Source organism: Leptodactylus fuscus, chromosome 6 (assembly GCF_031893055.1).
Source record: "Leptodactylus fuscus isolate aLepFus1 chromosome 6, aLepFus1.hap2, whole genome shotgun sequence".
In the NCBI taxonomy this organism is placed as follows: domain Eukaryota; kingdom Metazoa; phylum Chordata; class Amphibia; order Anura; family Leptodactylidae; genus Leptodactylus; species Leptodactylus fuscus.
The window spans coordinates 73,223,798-73,241,672 of record NC_134270.1 but is presented as its reverse complement, the minus strand read 5'-3'; the positions used below and the strand labels follow the sequence as shown (position 1 = coordinate 73,241,672).

The 17,875-nt window shown below is 41.7% G+C and overlaps 1 protein-coding gene across 6 annotated transcripts in view; it reads left to right on the top strand.

Moving 5' to 3' along the window:
• The first annotated feature begins 475 nt into the window (after nucleotides 1-475).
• Nucleotides 476-17,875, top strand: part of PPFIA3 (PPFI scaffold protein A3) — a 104,849-nt gene continuing 87,449 nt past the window's right edge. For all 6 annotated transcript variants that reach the window (XM_075280228.1, XM_075280227.1, XM_075280223.1 and 3 more), the window contains exon 1: nucleotides 476-734. The gene's annotated coding sequence lies outside the window, so the exon portion shown is untranslated. The remainder of the gene's footprint in view (nucleotides 735-17,875) is intronic.

The following is a 17,875-nucleotide window of genomic DNA, read 5'->3' as shown; positions in this document are numbered from 1 at the left end:
GTCAGTCAAACCTGGTGGCCACGCCTCTCTAGGTGTTTGAGGCTGTGTCAGGTTCCTATTCATGCGGTGATTGGCTGTCTCACGTGTCAATCAGCTCTCAATAGGTGGGACCTTGGTGCTAGGGAGGCGCTGCTGCTGGGCTGGTAATAGGGGTGATTTTCTATGCACCCCGTTGTTTGAGCGATGTGGGAGGAGCGGGGTGTCAGCTGTAAGGGATGATGGAGCTGGAAGACACCGGCTTTCCTTCCCTTGTCGCCGGCTACCAGAGCTGCAGAAGCGGGGCACCTGCATCTCCGCTCCACAGTCTCCAGCTTTGACCGAGACTGGTGGAGAAGAGGTAGGGAGCGGAGAGGAAAACAAGAACCCATCATATCTCTACCCAGGGAGACGAGACAGCACCGAGGGAGGAGGAGGCAGCTCAATGTAGGGTGATAGAGGGGGGCACACAAGACACAGGTGGGGCAGGGTGGGGGTACAATGTAATACAGGATTCAGGGCTGAGGGTCTGCCAAGGGTGATGCCATGTAATATAGTAGACATACCTTCATGCAAGGTTCTGGGGTGACCAGGAGGATGTCATGTAACATAGGGTGTAACATTGGGCAGGATCAGTAATAGAAGGTGTAATGGGGGTCATACTATTAAGGGCCACATAGTCGTTGGATCAGGGGGTCTCTGAGGAAGACATCAGCATCGCCAGAGACAGCAGGAGAGGCCCATCTGGTGGAGAACAGGTAAGTGAAGGGTGGGGGGGTGGGTGGATGATTGACAGCACCTCCCTGCACCTGTTCGGTGATAGAGTGAATGGAGGAGGCTGGCCTGTGCACTGGGTACCACTCTGGATGACATCTCTCTGTCTGCTCCCTGATCAGTCAGCCTATAGCTGTATGACCACAGGAGAGATGGAGAATCTGATCTGTCTTTTACAACACTCCGCCATCATGTGGTTAACCCCATCTATACCGGTGGCTCCTTTAAATGCTACCCCTCCACCCTGTAATATCATTTGTATGTATTGGCATCTTTAAGGAAATGTGTCTAGTGTGATCTCATTTGGAAGCTTTTACATCATTCCTTCCTTCGTCCTGCACCTGCTTTTTTATCTGCCCACCCATTTGCAGTTTGCCTGTCTCCATTCCCATGAGTGGTTTGCAGGCCCTACCAGCAGTGAAGGGATTAATGGAGCATTATCAGCTGCCCTCTCCCATTTCTGCATATCTTGCCTTGCTACTGCCTGATCACATCCTTCTCTGCCTTCCCTGACAACCAGTGTTGCAACCCTCCCCCCATTTATGCCATTGTATCCCATCCTTTTTATGTCTGCATCATTCTCTTCCACCTAGTATCACGATTGGCATTTTTTATGGCATCTCTGTCAATTCTTGGTGTCTTCATGACTTATTAATATTATATCATGTCTATTCTAATATATATATATATATTTCTACAATCTTTCACCACAGTCATTTTTTCCAAATTTCTAGAATTTCTTAGCCATGTATCTATTTTCCTTAGTTTCTGTATGATAGGAGCCATACCATGAGCACAATTCTTGTAATATCTCCATATTTGTTTCCTGTGATTATATAGCTCCACCATATTCTGCAGCAGTGTACATAGGTTTTACCACTTATTGCAGCCATATCACAGTCATTGTGTAATATATCATATTAACAAATTATAATTTCCTTTGGAGGAGTACTGGAGATACCCCCAACCACATTAACTCTGTACATATGTTGCCTTGGTTAGATTTAAACTTGGGACAAGCCTACACCCTACTTTTTACAGCCTAATATACCGTCTTCCATGCGAGCCAGACCCATTCTTTCAGCTACTAGTTCACAGCATGCCTAGATTCATCCATTAACTGAGGCCATGTGGCTTGCCGTTCCATTTTGTGCCCTGTAACCCACATCTGATCTGCCTGGTATACCTGAATCTTTCATCCCTGTGGCACTACCCTTGCCCTTGTGCACTTGCATGTAGGCGTTCTCTCCTTTTAAAAGGACTCAGTCATGAAGAAACTCGTTTTACCCACATCTAAGTGGTTTATGGTATAAATGGATTATTATTCCATATGACTTTATCCTGGGCTGTATCAGTAGCTGTGAATTACTGCGTCGTGCCTGTACAGTTCTGAATGAATAAGGCCTATCACCGGCGGCCTGTTAGCACCATGTTGCATCAATGGACAATGCTAGAAATTGCATCTGTCCTTCTATGAAAGAGAATCACCCTCTCATGTAAGACTGCCTATTCCTTCACGTCATCTAAGCAGCCATTTATTTCATGTGGATATCAGGCTCTGATTTCTTATAGTTCTGGCTTCAATGGATCTGGGATTACCTACAATGACCCTGCATTTCCCATAGCCATAAGCAGTTGTATTTTATGTAACGTTATCATGTACAGCTTTAACAGCCCCGGCAGATTACTGGTTGGACATGGTCACTTTGCTTCAGTGCTGTGAGTTACCTGCATATATTAGGTCTATAGGAAAGGGACTCTGTTCTGTATTAGAATTTCTCAGAATAATAAACCACGCCTTTTGTGATTTTAATGTGTTGTCTGTTTCTGGAAAAGTTGGGTAAAAACAATATTGCTGTGATTACAGCCCTCATGTATTTTTGCCACCCAAATACATTAGAATCCCATACGACAAATTTTCATATGGAACAGCGGAAGTATGACTCCACAGATAAATAGATATGACATTCAGAAGTCTGTGAAATTTGGGTGGGCAAGCCCTTATGGGAGCCATAATGGTCTCCAAACTTATGACTACCTGGCTAGGAAGAATGGCAACCCGTGTGGGAGCTGTAATGGCAGATGTATTGGTTAGAAACAGAAATGGCATAATCCATAAAATAAACCTCATCTTGTGAAAAAAAAAAAATAGAATTTTTTTTGTTGCAGATTTTTATGAGGTTTTTTTTTTAGCAGAAGAGAGAAGTATAGGAACTTGTATAGGAATATTGTATTTCCCATTCCATTTCAAGACAAAAAAAAAACAAAAAATCCCCCACCAAAATCTTCAACAAAAATGCAGCTTTTCTGCAACCTGGGCTGTAGAGACAGTAGTCCAAACCACCGATTCTGACTCTATTTTTCCACATCCTGACTCCGACTCTTTTGTAAATGGTTGACAGCATTGGTCAGACTGAAGCAGTAATTTTCCTTTAATTCAGGAACAAAGCCAGTGATTGAATTTCTAAGAGAGCAAATATACAACTAACTTTACATGTAATTAATTATATAGTAACAATAATTGTATAATGCAATTAAAAATAATGAATCATTTTATTTTCAAGTTGGAGTTTGTAACTCTGACTCTTCTGACTCCATAGCCCTGTCTGCAATGTGGAGTCGCATCGTCAGCCAAAGGCCCCTTGCACACGAGCGTTTTCTAGTTTAGTGTGCTATTCGGGTTTTTCCCAGATATCACATTGACCCATTCATTTGTCGGCCCATGCATATTTCACAGATCCGTGTGTGGGCCGATAGTCCGGGCTGCAATATTCAGGACCGATTCGTGTCCAATTTTGCGGCCATGCGTCTGTCGCCCCCATTCATTTAATGAATGGGGCCGCAGAAACATGGAAGACACATGGATGACATCCTTGTGCTGCCCATGCAGCTGCTATGCTGTTTAATCACAGCCGGTGGCCCACAAACAGTAGTGTGCAAGGGGCCTTAAGATGGTTTCACACACAGTGGAGACTTACCATCCCCTCCCGCTTTTTTCTGGTGTTAAAAAAAAAAAAAAAAGAAGAAAAGTCAGACTGCAGGTTTGTATTTTCTTCCATATGGCATTTTTTTAAATAAAAAAAAAATTGCAAATGGTGTTTTTATGCCGACCTTGACACTTTCTGAAAATTTGGAATGGTGTGGGCAGTGGCAATGAGCCCTGGCAGATTTATTATGTGTACAGGCTTTGAACTGGTATAGGTTTCATTCCAGGCTCACAGACTATGTATGCCTTGTTTTATTATGCTTACTTGTCATATTCCACAGCACCTTACAGCCACTGCCCCATATAGGGCTTACAAGCTACATTCCCTATCAGTATGTCTTTGGAGCGTTTTAGGAAACCCACGCTAACATAAGGAGAAAATACAAACTCCTCGCCGATGTTTGAACCCAGGACTCCAGCGCTGTAAAACTGCAGTGCTAACCACTGAGCCACCATACTGTCTGTTTTCTTCTGATGACACAGGGGGTATTAAGACCAATGTAATAGATCTCCCCAATGTTTTTGTAGATTTTATTGTATTTTTTTGAACCAAAAGTGTGGATCAATAAAGGGTAAATTGCTGATCAGTTAGGGGTCTGACGGCGGAGACCCCCACTGATCCTGAAAATGAAGGGGGTTACTTATATTGAGAATAATTTCATTTCAGTGATGGCAGCGGAAATATCTGAAGTACAGCACATGACTATCTCTGAATCCCCTGTTCTCAGGATCAGTGGGGGTCCATCCAATCAGCAGTTTATCTTCTAGCCTATGGATAGAGAAGAAATATTTTTCATGGCATGACCCCCTTTATCTGCAGTTTTAAATCTTTGCAATGGAAAGCTACAGGCAAGCTCACAGAGAAACTTGCAGGTGAGCTGTAGCAAAAACCATCTGATTTCTGGAAATTTTGCAGCATTTTTGATCACTCTGGCATTAAAGTTACTGTGCAAGATATTTCTAGACTGATTTGTAGATTTCGGATAGAATCTGGAAAACAGTTCTGGACATTTTAGATTTAACAGTCTGTCAGGAGGGCGGTGTCAGGCAGCAGCAGACATGGGGGTGTGATTCAGTTCTTACACTGGCTGCTTTTGATTGGAGCTCTGAATCACAACCCTCCCATCTGACACCGACCTTCTAACAATACAGAGCTTAGGCTCCGTTCGCACAGAGTAACGCGCTGCACATTTAGACATGTATACACGTGTCAGAGCACAGCGCTTCAAAACAGATCCCATTGACTTCAATGGGTGCTGGCTTGCGCGCGCTACCTATTGAAATTAATGGGTTATAAAGCCTCCCATTGCTTTCAATGTGTAGCGCGCGTAAGCCGGCACCCATTGAAATCAATGGGAACTGTTTTGAAGCGCCTTGCTCTGACAAGTGTTTACGTGTCTAAATGAGCGGTGCGTTACGCCGTGAGAACGGAGCCTTAAGTAGCACATCATGCAGCCAAACTGAGCGTTGATTGCTCAGGAATGGTGGGGGCTAGAGAAAAAATTCCATCTGTTGTGAAATCTGTGGAGCACCAACTATTAACACCTGCTGAGCATTACAATTGGTGGAGTTTTTGAAAGGTCTGTCTGTAAGTCGTGGCCAACAGGAGTTTGTTAAGGGATTTGCACGTTAACTGATTCCTACTGATATTCTGTAAGGCACTCCAAAAGCGAATGCATGATTTAAGAATGCTCAGAATGACATTATATTATTCTATGAGGATTCTAATAATCATGAGGGGTGGATGATTGTAGTTTTAGAGATAGGAAAGAGAGATTATTAGTTATGTGGTAATCTAGAAAAAAAATGTTCAGGTACCTAGGTAAAAGATCACAGTTCCCCGTCATGGAGCTACAGTATCATAGTGCCACCATAACAAAGCCAGTCACCGTGCCCCTATAAGATTATGTTCACATAGTGGAACTTATACACACTGAAAAATTCAGTTTTACTAATTTGAAGCTGAATTTTTCTGCTTGACTAAATTCTGCCACAGAATCTTCAAATTCGGCACCTGCCAGACAGTATTTTTCTGCCTCCCATTCACTTCAATGGGAGTTATCAGGCTAAATCCACCTGAAAATCGAGTATGACTTTTATTTTTTATAAAACAAATCTGAGGAAAAAATCTGCATCTGCCTCCTATTGGCATGAATAGGAGGCAGATCTTACATAGCAGCAAAATCTGCAGCAAAAAAAGCAGGTTTTCTGTGTTCTGCGGCTTTAGCCTTACCTTACCTGTCACGTGAATGCATTAATTTCACTGTATGTGAATGGGGATTACTTACATGACTGATACTACTCCATGTAGCAAAAAGTATGAAGTATCCATGAAAAAGGCGCCCCTTAAAGGTGAAAGAGATGGGAAAGACGGACGTTTTTCATGGCCATTTTCACCATCGGTCATCTGAATGAAGCCTTAGACTGCTATGTTGTCTGCATAACCAAGCCATCTACAATGACCCTGAAAGAAAACCAGCTCTATAGCGGACTGCAGAAGTACCCCATAAGATTCCTTCTAGATCTGTGCTATGTGCTTGTTCCACTGTGTTCACACACAGTAGACTTTTTGCAGCATATGCATATGTTTACAGAAACAACTATTCAGATGTATGGAATGTTTTTTAAGCCTCAAAAACTTCTGCAACAAGTTTGCCATGTATAAACCTGTCCCCAGAGTCCCCTACTTTAGGAGTAGAAACTAGCTTGTACAGTTTATGGGTACATTTCAAGGTGTTAGTTGCAATTCATGACTTGTGACTCCAGGAGGCCACCGTGCATAGCTGTATGACCATTGGCTTTCCATCATTTGGGATCTCTGAGACACTTCTTCTCTAGAATGACTGGTCTGTTCATTGGGTTATAGCTATATACCGTAAGCTATATTATATATAGCTAGAAAGATATTCTAAGCAACTACATCTTCTTGAGCTTTCAAAGTAGCTGGAGCTTATGAAGTTATGAATGGCTTGAAGGGGTCTGGATTTTTAATATCAGTGCCCCATCTTTAAGATTGGTCATTAATATTAGATTGTTGTGGTTCAAATACCTGGCACCCCTACAAATCGGTAGGTTACAGCATCTGCCAATGCCAGAACTACACAATGGACAGATCTGGAAGCAGACAACTCTGTCCATGAAGTAGTGGCCAGGTTATTGCAGCTCAGCTCCATTCCAAGTGATCGAAACATCATCCATATCAAAAGGCTGGACAACCCCCTACAAGAGAAGTAGCCCACATTGTTTAAAGGGGTCCTCAGGAACTACATAATATATTGCTGAAATTGATCATGCTCCACTGTATGTCCCGGGGGTCTGTAAGAATTTGGTTCTAAAATGCTGAGATGTTAAGGCAGCTGTAGGAAAAGATGGCTAGCTAGCATTCGACTTCTCTAGAGACTACTAACAAACTTGGAGTTATACATACAAGTAGGTAATCCTGGGACATCACTTATATAATATACTTATATTTTGTGACCTGACGGCCATTAGGATAGCCTGGTGCATTGATTCATCAGGGTTGAGATACAAGTAGTAGGCAGATGATTCTTCTATTGTATTCTATGAACTGTCAGATTTGAGGCAAAGATGGGAGTCATCTTGTGGAGTATGTTGCTGCTACATTCATATATTACCAGAGAACCCCTTTATGAAGACTGTCTATTGCACTGGCCATGTAGCATCCGTGATGGACATTGAAGAAATGCAATGAAAAGGGGCTGGATCCAGGGATGTATCGCCATAGTGTAGCCAGGTTTAGTGGCATATCTGATACATTCTGTGTTCTATAGAGTACAATATGACAATTCTGGATGGGATGTTTTCCCCTGAATGCTTGCATGTCTGCTACTGTCAGCAGAAGGGATAAGTAGCTGGTATAGCTATGTACCATTGCTGCTTAGCCTTTCTGTATAGTAGAGTGCATTACCACAATTCCCTTTCCACCTTCCCAACCCCCAATGGAAACCCCCAGTGCCCTGTTCCTTCCTTCCCTGGGCTATGGATGGAAAAGGGGGATGGGAAAGAAAAGCGCTTGTCGTACATCACACTTGAGATGTGAGCAGCAGAATGTGCTGGGGTCACTGTGCACTGTCAGGATGTAAGCGCTGCCTGCAATGCTTTCTTTATGGTTCTGTCTCTTCCTTATATGTAGTTTGTTCCTCCACCCTCCTGTGTCCTCCCTTAGGCATAGGCTCAGACATTGCCAGGCCCTATAATGTTGGGATTAGTCCAGCGGAATATACTGTGATGTTCATTTTAACCCTCTACCTTCCCTAGTGCACATATCTCCAATATGGCTTCTTCGTCCATTGGAATGATTGCATCACTGTTAGATGGAAGGTCATATGATGTCATCATTGTTATAGGGTTAATGCTGCATGGTGGTGCACTGTGCATACTGATCCCATCCCCACTTATAATGGGATAAGCTATTTGTATCAGTATGTCTGTATGTAATTGCATTTCTTTGATGGTAAGTGAGCATTTATTGGGAGAAGCAAATGATTCCTGTTTTTATGGCAGGAATTACAAGCTTGATGGGTGTTTTTATAGAAGTGTTTGTGTATACGGTTATTGTAGAACAGATGTCTCAACATCCAGTTTACATTTGCATATTATATATTCCCTGCATTTTATTTTGTACTAATAAACCTAACCTGGTCGTATGTAAAAGAGAGTTATTACTGTAAATCTGTTCCTGGAAAAGCTGGGTGACAACCAGTAACATCTCTTTTCTTTCCTGGAGTTCTGAATACAAAAAAGCCTCATTATACATTGATACAGGAGAAGCTTCAGGAAGCCAATAATTATCACCCAGCTTTTTCAGGAACTGATACTATGAAGAAATGGGTGGATCAGAGTTCACTTGCAGCTATGACTCTCTATGATGTCTATAATATATCATATGGAAAGGGAGTATCTTTATTGGACACACATTGGGAAGAGAACATTTTTGATTGTAGTTGAGCCAATTCAGCTTCCATTGGTGTACGATATTGTCATATATGTAGACTGATGGTTTAGCTACAGTACAAGTTACATTGTGACCTCTCTGACCTAGGATTGGCCATAAAGTGGTGGCTCTTAGATGTGATCACATACAAACATAAGCTGGGCTCCCTATCCACAAGCTCATGTCACACTCTGCTCCTGGAACCCCCATCTATAATCTGCTGGGAAACCTGGGAGCCAGTATTTTAGGGGTTTTTTAGAGCCATTTTTCATACTGATAACTTATCCCGAGGGGACAGTTTTGTCTATTTTCAGAAATCCCATACAAGTGAATGGAGAGGTTTGTGCATGTGTAGCCTTTTCTCATTCAGTTAGGGCTGTCTCATTCTTGAGATATACGTGGGTCCCTGAGAATATAACCAAAAATTCTGAGATGGGAATACTGCTCTAAGAACGTGGTCCTTGCCGCCCCTAGTATTGTGCCATAATCTTCTCATTGACTCAGTTATAGGCATATGCCTACAGAAGTCATGAATCAACTTGCTTCATCTCAGATGTAGTGTATCCCAGAACAGCCAGATATATACTGCTTTCTGCAGTGTTGGCTTGGGCTACTTTAAGATTTTTTCTTTGTGATTTTTCAGAGAGACTTTTGGTCTTTCTGGGTGACATCCCCTCTGGTCTTTTGTGTAAGCCAGACTGACTCTGGCCCCAGAAAAGAACTTTTGCACATTAGCGCAGCTCTATGGGATTCAGTCTAACTTCTGAGCTTACAAATCTCTAGAATAGATCAAACATTGACTTTCAGGGTACCTACCAAATAGGTGGCACTACCAAGACAGTTATCTTTCAGGCGATTTGCTTATTTTTTTCCTAAGGAGCATTGCCCGTATAATTTCCTCCACCACTCAGATTATACAAGGGTGTCATCAGAACCACCATGGATTTGATAGGTACATTACTTAAAATAATGAATTGCATTATCTGCAATATGCTTTTGTATGATGTAAATGCCTCAGGAATTTTGGAATACCCACAACTGTTCCTATCTATTTTCAGATCTCTGACTGACTGTAGCAGCAATTTCGATATTGAAAAAATACTAGGGAATTTCCATATATGCAATTTTCTTAATTCATTGTTTAAGTCTTCCCCGTCTTTGGCCCAAAGTGTTTATTTTTTATTTTTATGATTGCTCTTTGATTTCTGCAGAACATATGAAGATGTCTTGGTTCTCATAGGAATGTTAAGGACACGTTGATCCAGGGTTTTTATACTGACTGCCAGATTTGGAGTCCGGAAGGAATTTTTTCCCCTGAAATAGGGCAATTGGCATGAGCCTCATGGGGTTTTTTGCCTTCCCCTGGATCAACACTGTAGGGATTGTAGGGTTATAGGTTGGACTTGATGGACTAATGTCTTTATCCAACCTCATCTACTATGTAACTATTCAATCATTAGATGGAGACCTAGAAAATATTGATCAAGATGATTCCTTGTGATTGTATTTAAATGAATGTCTCTCCACATCGGCCATTAGAGGAAGTTTCGATCGACCAACCAGCCTAAGGGTATTTTCACACGGCGGAATTTGCATTTCGCGTGTGAACATTTTTGCAGCTAGCTGCAACATCGCGGCATTCCACTCCGGATTAGGCTCAAATAAATAGGCCTAATTGGGAGGGAGTCTCGCGCTGTGGATGCTGTGGCTGAGTCAGCTGCTTCTTTTTTCCGCTGCTAGCTAGCCAAAAAGAGAATTGAGCGGCTACCATTGAAGTCAATGGGAACCCTTTTTGGCAGCGGATTTTGAGGCGGGTTTTGCGTCAAAATCCGCTACCCAAAAACTCTGTGTGAACGAGCCCTAAGATGTCCATACACTTCAATGCAACTCATGCAAAAGAGACTGTGTTAAGCCCATTTAGAATCAAACCCTTTGTGACAAGCATATACTGTTGTGTGGGCACCTGTGTCTCAATCTCAGAAACATTAAGGTTTGCTGTACATATTATCATTGTGTTTAGGGGTAGGTAGGGGTTGTGCCTGTGCTAAATTTTCAAATTTTGGTTTGCATGAATACCCCAACAAGTGCACTCTTTAGGAAACTCCTGTCCTCGACTATCTAAGTGTTTGTATTTGCAGCAAATTGGGAATGTTAAAGTGATAATGGTTCAGCATTAGAATAAACTAGACCCAATATATATTAGGGAGACGATAGCTCTGAAATGATTTTCTCAACTTGTAATTTCACCATAATGTCTTAGGCAATTAGTTGAATCTAAAAAGTGAACCCACTTGATTAAATGGCATGGGTACCAACAAGAACAGCATTGATTTACAAGTCATCTATCCAAGATTTTCTGCAGCAACTGCACCATTTACTGCATTGCATTCTGGGACGAGTTCTCTACTAATCAAATCACATCAGCCTCAGAAGCAGGCGTCTTCCTCCAATCTAGGCCAAGCAGTCTTTGCCAAGATGACTATTGAATTGTCAAATGGTGACACGATGAATTGTAATTCACAGTGTTTGGGTTTTTTCTCTTTTGCCATGTACTCTGCAGTACAATACATCATAACCTTGCCTGGCGAACCGTACCGAAGACGCATCCTGACCCCCATGGGCTTCGGCTTCTCATTTGATAGATGCTGTTCCTAAATGATTCCATTGTATTTAGTTTCTGCTTTAAAGCAGGTGGAAATGTAACGCACAGATGAGAAGAGGCAAGACGGGGCTGAGAGCTGGCAGCTCTTTCCGAGGGCGTATGAAATACTGCCCTGATTCCCTCTATGTGTGGTAAGAAAAGAACTTTGAGCATCTCTAATTAACAATTACAGTAATTAGAACGGCTGCATTGGTGAGGAGTTAATTATATTGGAGAAGGCTGCGCCATTCCCTTGTAAATAAGCGGCTGCAAAAAGCCGATCTGTTCCATTTTGTATTCTGATATCACCGATATAATCCCATTGGGTTTTTCTTTTAGTCATTTGGGGCTAGTTTCAATTAATAGAACCAGGGACTGAGAATGTAATAATACGAAGCCCCTTATCTCATAATCTTATCACATTTTCCCATTCAGACATTGAAAAATAGATTGGTTGCTGGGGCCTAGATAGAGCAAATGCCACCTACAAAAAAATGAGCTCCAATCTGTGCTGGTTCACAAATTCACCCTCACTTTCTTGTCAGTAGAATAGAGGGTGGGGTGACAACTCAGGGTGGTTTCACACGGAGTTACGCTCCGCTCATTCAGACTCGTAAACACGTGTCAAAGTGACCGCTGTAAAACACAATCCCATAGACTTCAATGTGTGCTGGTCTTACGTCTTCTACACGTTGAAATCAATGGGAGACTTTTAATCCCATTGATTTCAATGTGTAGCGCTCGTAAGACCGGCACACGTTGAAGTCTCTGAGATTCTGTTTTACGCCGCTCACTCTCAACGTGTCAGGTTGAGCGGAACGTTAACTCCGTGTGAAAGCACCCTCACTCTGTTTTTTTTTTTTTTTTTTTTTTCCAATGTAGTGAGGTGATACCCATAGAAAAAGCATTGAAGAAGTTCAGTAGGAGGTATCTTTTTAAGAAAAGAGGGTGTAGAATAAATAACACTCTCGGTGCTCCTTGAGCTCCATTTGCATATGAAGAACTACAAATATATTAAAAATGGTCGCAAGAAAATAAAGAAAAAAGGTCTGCCTGGAATAGCCTTTCTAATGTGCTTGTGTAAAAATGCATTTCTGCTATGATAGACTCCATTTATAAAAAATGTCCTAGGGAATGTGGTGCTGGATTTCCAGCAGCCATGCTTTTGATCTACCAGAAGCAATAAGTCTTAGGCTGGGGCCCCACGTTGCAGAAACGCAGCTTTTTTTGTTTCATATTTGTTTCGTTTTTTTTAGCTAAAGTCAGGAGTGGGATGAGCAGAATGTAGAGGTATAACAGATTCCTATATATTTCTCATTCCTTTTGTAGCCATTCCTATGTTTGGCTCAAAAAAACACAGCAAAATCTGCAACAAAATTTGCTGCATTTCCGCAACATGGGACCTCAGCCTTAGGCTAAGGCTCCACGGGCCAGAACCTCTGTGCTAAAGCGCTGCGGGAACAACCGCAAGGTGAATGCATTGCGGTTCTTCTCGCAGCGCTTTGAACAGAAAGTTCACGGAGTCTTCCACCGCGGACGTTCTGGTACAATTATATCTATAGGAAAGCCGCCGGCAATGGTTTTGGAAATTGCAGCGTGTCCGCGCTGCAATTTTTTCTGCAAAGTGGGAATGGGAGTCACATGAATCCCATCCACTTTGCAAGTACTGTAAAATGCGCAATTTTTACCGCGGCGTTTCCGCCACAGCCAAATCGCGGCTTTTTCGGTCCGTGGGGCCTCAGCTTTAGATAGGTTTTGCCATGGAAATACATGGACAGAAGACCTGGTGCCGGCTACAACATCGCCTTCCCATCTGTGGTAGAAAACCTTGATGTGTGCACCTTAGGCTAAAGCCCCACGTTGCAGAAACGCAGCTTTTTTTGTTGTAGATTTTGTTGCGGTGTTTTGAGCCAAAACCAAGAGTGGATTGAGCAGAATGTAGAAGTATAAGAGCTTCCTATATATTTCCCATTCCTTTTGTAGCCATTCTTGGCTTTGGCTCAAAAAAATGCAACAAAATCTTCAACAAAAAAAGCTGCATTTCTGCAACATGGGGCCTTGACCTTATCTCCCAATGTCTTTGGAGATTGGGAACATGGCACAGGGTAGAAAAGTATGAAGATCCAAATGTCTCTCTCCATGGATTCTCCATGAATCCTTAAGTTAGGCCATAGCACACACATGCTCTTGTTGCTGGTTTTCTACAAGGCTGGTTTGGCACCTGACTGGCCACTACTCGGCCACCCCTACTAGAGTAGATCAGGACATGGTAAGTACGTTAATACTGTGGCTGACTCTGCTGTAGGGACTTGTCATCTAAAGTGTGATGACAAGCCTGTTGTGACATTGTGTGTGACATTACATGTTTATTGGATTCAAGTACCATAGTTTGTAGTGGAAAATATAGTTGATGCTGAGATAATCTCCACCTAAATTATAGACTTGTAAACACTGAGGGAGGCAATAGTTGGCTATCAAGACGCATGACTAAACAGCCTACTATAGCCTAATATCATTGTATTCATTCTTATGTAAGGTTCTAAGTAACATGACATACACCCTGTGTAATTGATTTAACTGTTTCCTGTTTCATATATCGGGTGAAGTATGCAAATACGTCTCCTTAAGTCACTAGGAAATACAGGTGTGGCATATTAAAATTTGATTATGCTACAAGCATGGCTTACTAACATCAACCATAGTGTTGCCCCATACAGCGACATCACATTTCTTATTATGGTGACAGAAGAAATAATTTCCAGTCCAGTCTAGGCCATTCCTTTTTAATTGATAAAAAATATTCTGGGCACGTTTCACATTCGTTCTTGTACCCAAAGTGCACCACAAATTTACCTTCATATCATGTAGCTGATCATGCATGAGTTAGAATGGAAATTCACACCAGCTCCAATTCCTGCGCCAGTCGGCCATTTTTTGAGACTGCCATCCATTACACCAGTCCTAATAAATGTGCCTCACTATGTGTGATTCTTCAGGTTAGCCTAATACTCATCAGTGGAGCCAAACTCAGGCCACGTACCGGTGGGGTGCTGCTCCTAGATTTATTCCCTGTAAGGACATACACAAACACGCGATACCAGTTATGGCGGTACTATTTCTTTAATCTAGGACAGAAAAATGACCTGCAAGTCTTGAAGTATACAGAAACCTAAGTAGTAGTCAGATACATGCCACAAGCTGTAAGGTGCCCTTGGGTAGAAGAATCATAACATGCCACCATCAATTCTAGTTGACAAGTCTGGGAATTGTAGTTAACCACCCTATCTTAGTCATCCCTGACATCTGCCAGTGTTTGCCTGGTGCTGAAGTTGGCTCAGGATGTCTTCTGATGCTGCATATCTGCAACGTCTGGAGAAACCACACCTTATATCCTTGCACAATCAGTTGCCACGATATAGCGCATGTGCGTACTTTCATCAGCTCTGTTCTAAATGGAAACTTGCCATCGTACATGATTCCTCCTGACCACAGCATGATGAAATGTTCTTTCCCAAGCAACCTTACCTAGAAGAATGGAGGAATTGGTTGTGTAAGGTGAACAAAACATAGGTGTCTGCTGAAAAACACAACAGACTTGACTATGCTGCACGTTTGTTCATTTTTGTGGTGGTGGTGGGAAGGGTGGTGAGCTGTTGTCAGACACTTTCTTAGACAGTCACCCATAAAATCAAACATGGACAATTTAACCCTCGCCCCATACAGATTGGATGAATATCTGATATTTTTGGTTATTGATGGTTTGGTGTCTACTGCTGGGAAAAAAGGATCAAGCTGGTTGGAATTTTACCTGTCAGATCCTTTGTTTTCCTCTATATAATAGGATAATTGGTGAAGATGCATCTTATTTGTAGCGTATGGGTGGCCGGTGTCAGGTCTGCTGCACAAGATTTGTAGGTAGTCCCTTGTTTTTCTTTCTTTCCAGTACAGTCTTGACACTTGCCAGATGTCATATGGCGCTGGTTGTGGGCTGTGGACATGCTTGTATCGCTTTCATTCAATTCCTTATCTTTTCCTGTGGAATATTTCTGCTGATAAACAGACAGGACATCGGAATACTACCACTGAGACAGTGAAAAGGAAATGAGTAGAGTTATCAACCATAGCTTGTCTAGTAAGTAACACTTCCCTATAGTAAAAAACCTACATGTGAAGTCTAATCCTCAGTTCTTCCTAGCATATCCTACAGATGAAAGTTTTCCATAGGTGACAACCAGTAACATCAGCCATTATAGTACCTTTAGGCTCTGTTCACATTTCTGGCAAACCTCAGATTTGCCAGATCTGCTTTGAACTGATTGGTTTTTGACTGATGCAAACTGAATCCTTCTATTAGACTCTGGAAAAGTTTTTTTTTCTTTGCTGAAACAAAATTGCAGCATTCTACTTTTTTTTCCTGCAAAACACACATAACAGAAAGCATCTTTTGGTATTTTCGCTACCATTAACTTTCATGGTATCAAGGGCACAAACGAAATAATAACTAATCTGTCTAAAAAAAATTTGATCATTCAAAACATGAATCTTCCAGAAATGTGAACAGAACCTTAGTCTTGCCCCTGTGCAGCATAGATCCATAGTTTGCTGTCCTTCCAAGGGCTGTGGAGTTGGAAAAGGGGTACAGTTATTAAAGGGGATGTCCACTTTCAGACCAATATTTAGAGACATGTATTACTGTTTGTATAATAAAAAGGTACACAATTTTCCAATATATTTTCTGTATCAGTTCCTCTGTTTTCTAGATCTCTGCTTGCTGTTATTCATTCTACTTCCAGTGGATAAAAATCAGTCCATGATCATGTGATATACAGCGCATATATATGTGATATACGGTCCATGGTCATGTGATGATCACACAGGTACACAGCTCGTTACAGTTACAGCACAGTAATCAGACATCTGCCTGGTAACGAGCTGTGCACCTGTGTGCTCATCACATGACTATGGACTGTATATCACATGACTATGGACTGTATATCACATGACTATAGACTTATATCACATGACCATGGACTGATTTTTATCTGTTGGAAGTAAGCAGAATGAATGACAGCAAGCAGAGACTGTGAGGAATTGATACCTATAGTATATTGGAAAATTGTATATCCTTTTATTATTCAAAAAATCACGTGTCTCTCAATACTGGTCTGAAAATGGACAATCCCTTTAATTGTTTATAATGATATTGTACATTTATCAATAATGTATAATAAGTTTGGTGCATGGCATATATGTACGTTTAGATGAAGTCAGTCACTATCTTTGTGAGTGTGAATACGACTGTCTAACTATGGCTGTCAGCAGGAGTCAGAATCAGGCTGTGGGAAAATTGAAGTGTCAGAGTCGGTGCTTTGGTCTACTGACTTAACAGTGCAGGAGCTTCATCCCATACCTTCTGCTCTTTTCTGGTCTTGTTAGGAACCAGAAGGATCTGGATGAGCAGTGTCCATTGATATAGGCCATTGGTGTAACTGAATGTAATTGTAGAGGTAGATCTTGGGGCAGGATGCCTTATAAATATATATGAAGCTGCCTATTAGTCTACCCCTCCCAGCACACAGCATATAATACTCATCACCTCTTTTATGTTCTCTTACTGCAGTGTATCATAGAAATAATATATTTATGAGGCGAATAAGTGAATATATGTAAGGAATGTAAGGACCTACTCAGTGCCCATTAATATCCATTCACGTGACATCAGTAAGTGGCCGATGACAGGAAAGAATGCTAAGTTCTTGGCAATAAGTTAAACTTTAGGTTAGTGTTTTCCGTGTTATGGCTTCTGCCTTTTGAAATATTACATGTACTAGCATGGATTGCAACAGCCGCAGAGAAAGAGGTTGTAGGACATGATTTTGTGTTATAGGGTATTAAGAAAAGGTATATCTTGTTTGGAGGGCAGATGAAAGTATTGAGACCTTTTGAGATGTCTTTTGCATGGCTCTAGTCCTTTGTGTTGGCTCATGTTAGTATTGAAGTTTTAGTACAGTTTGGGATCAGACTGTCATTACAGAGCTTTTCCGTATAGCACAGTAAGGCTAAGGCCCCATGTAGCAGGCCGTGGCCAAAAAGCGCTATTGAAATTGCATTTTTTTCCCACAGCGTTTTTCACAGAATGTCTGCAGTTTTCCTCTGTGGATTTCTGCCCCTATTATATCTATATGGAAAACACCAGCATTTCTGTATGTATAATTGACATGCTGCAATTTCTGCTGAGGATTTTATTCTGCAATGTGTGGATGGGATTAGCCAGAATCCAATCCATTTTGCAGGTACTGTAAAATGTAGTGTTTTCGCAACGTGGGGCCCCAGTTTAAAACTTGTAGTTGTAGTGCATGCATTGGTGTTGTTGCAGTTAAAGGGGATCTTCTTGTCTAATTTGCTTCTGAACTGGGCATATGTAACAAAGTTGTATCATTTAACAACCCTTTTAAGATGCTTCTTTACCCCCATGCTTCAATCTTCTGCTTTGCTTATTTAGAATTACTGCTTTAACCCCTTAACAACCTCTTTCTGTCTATTG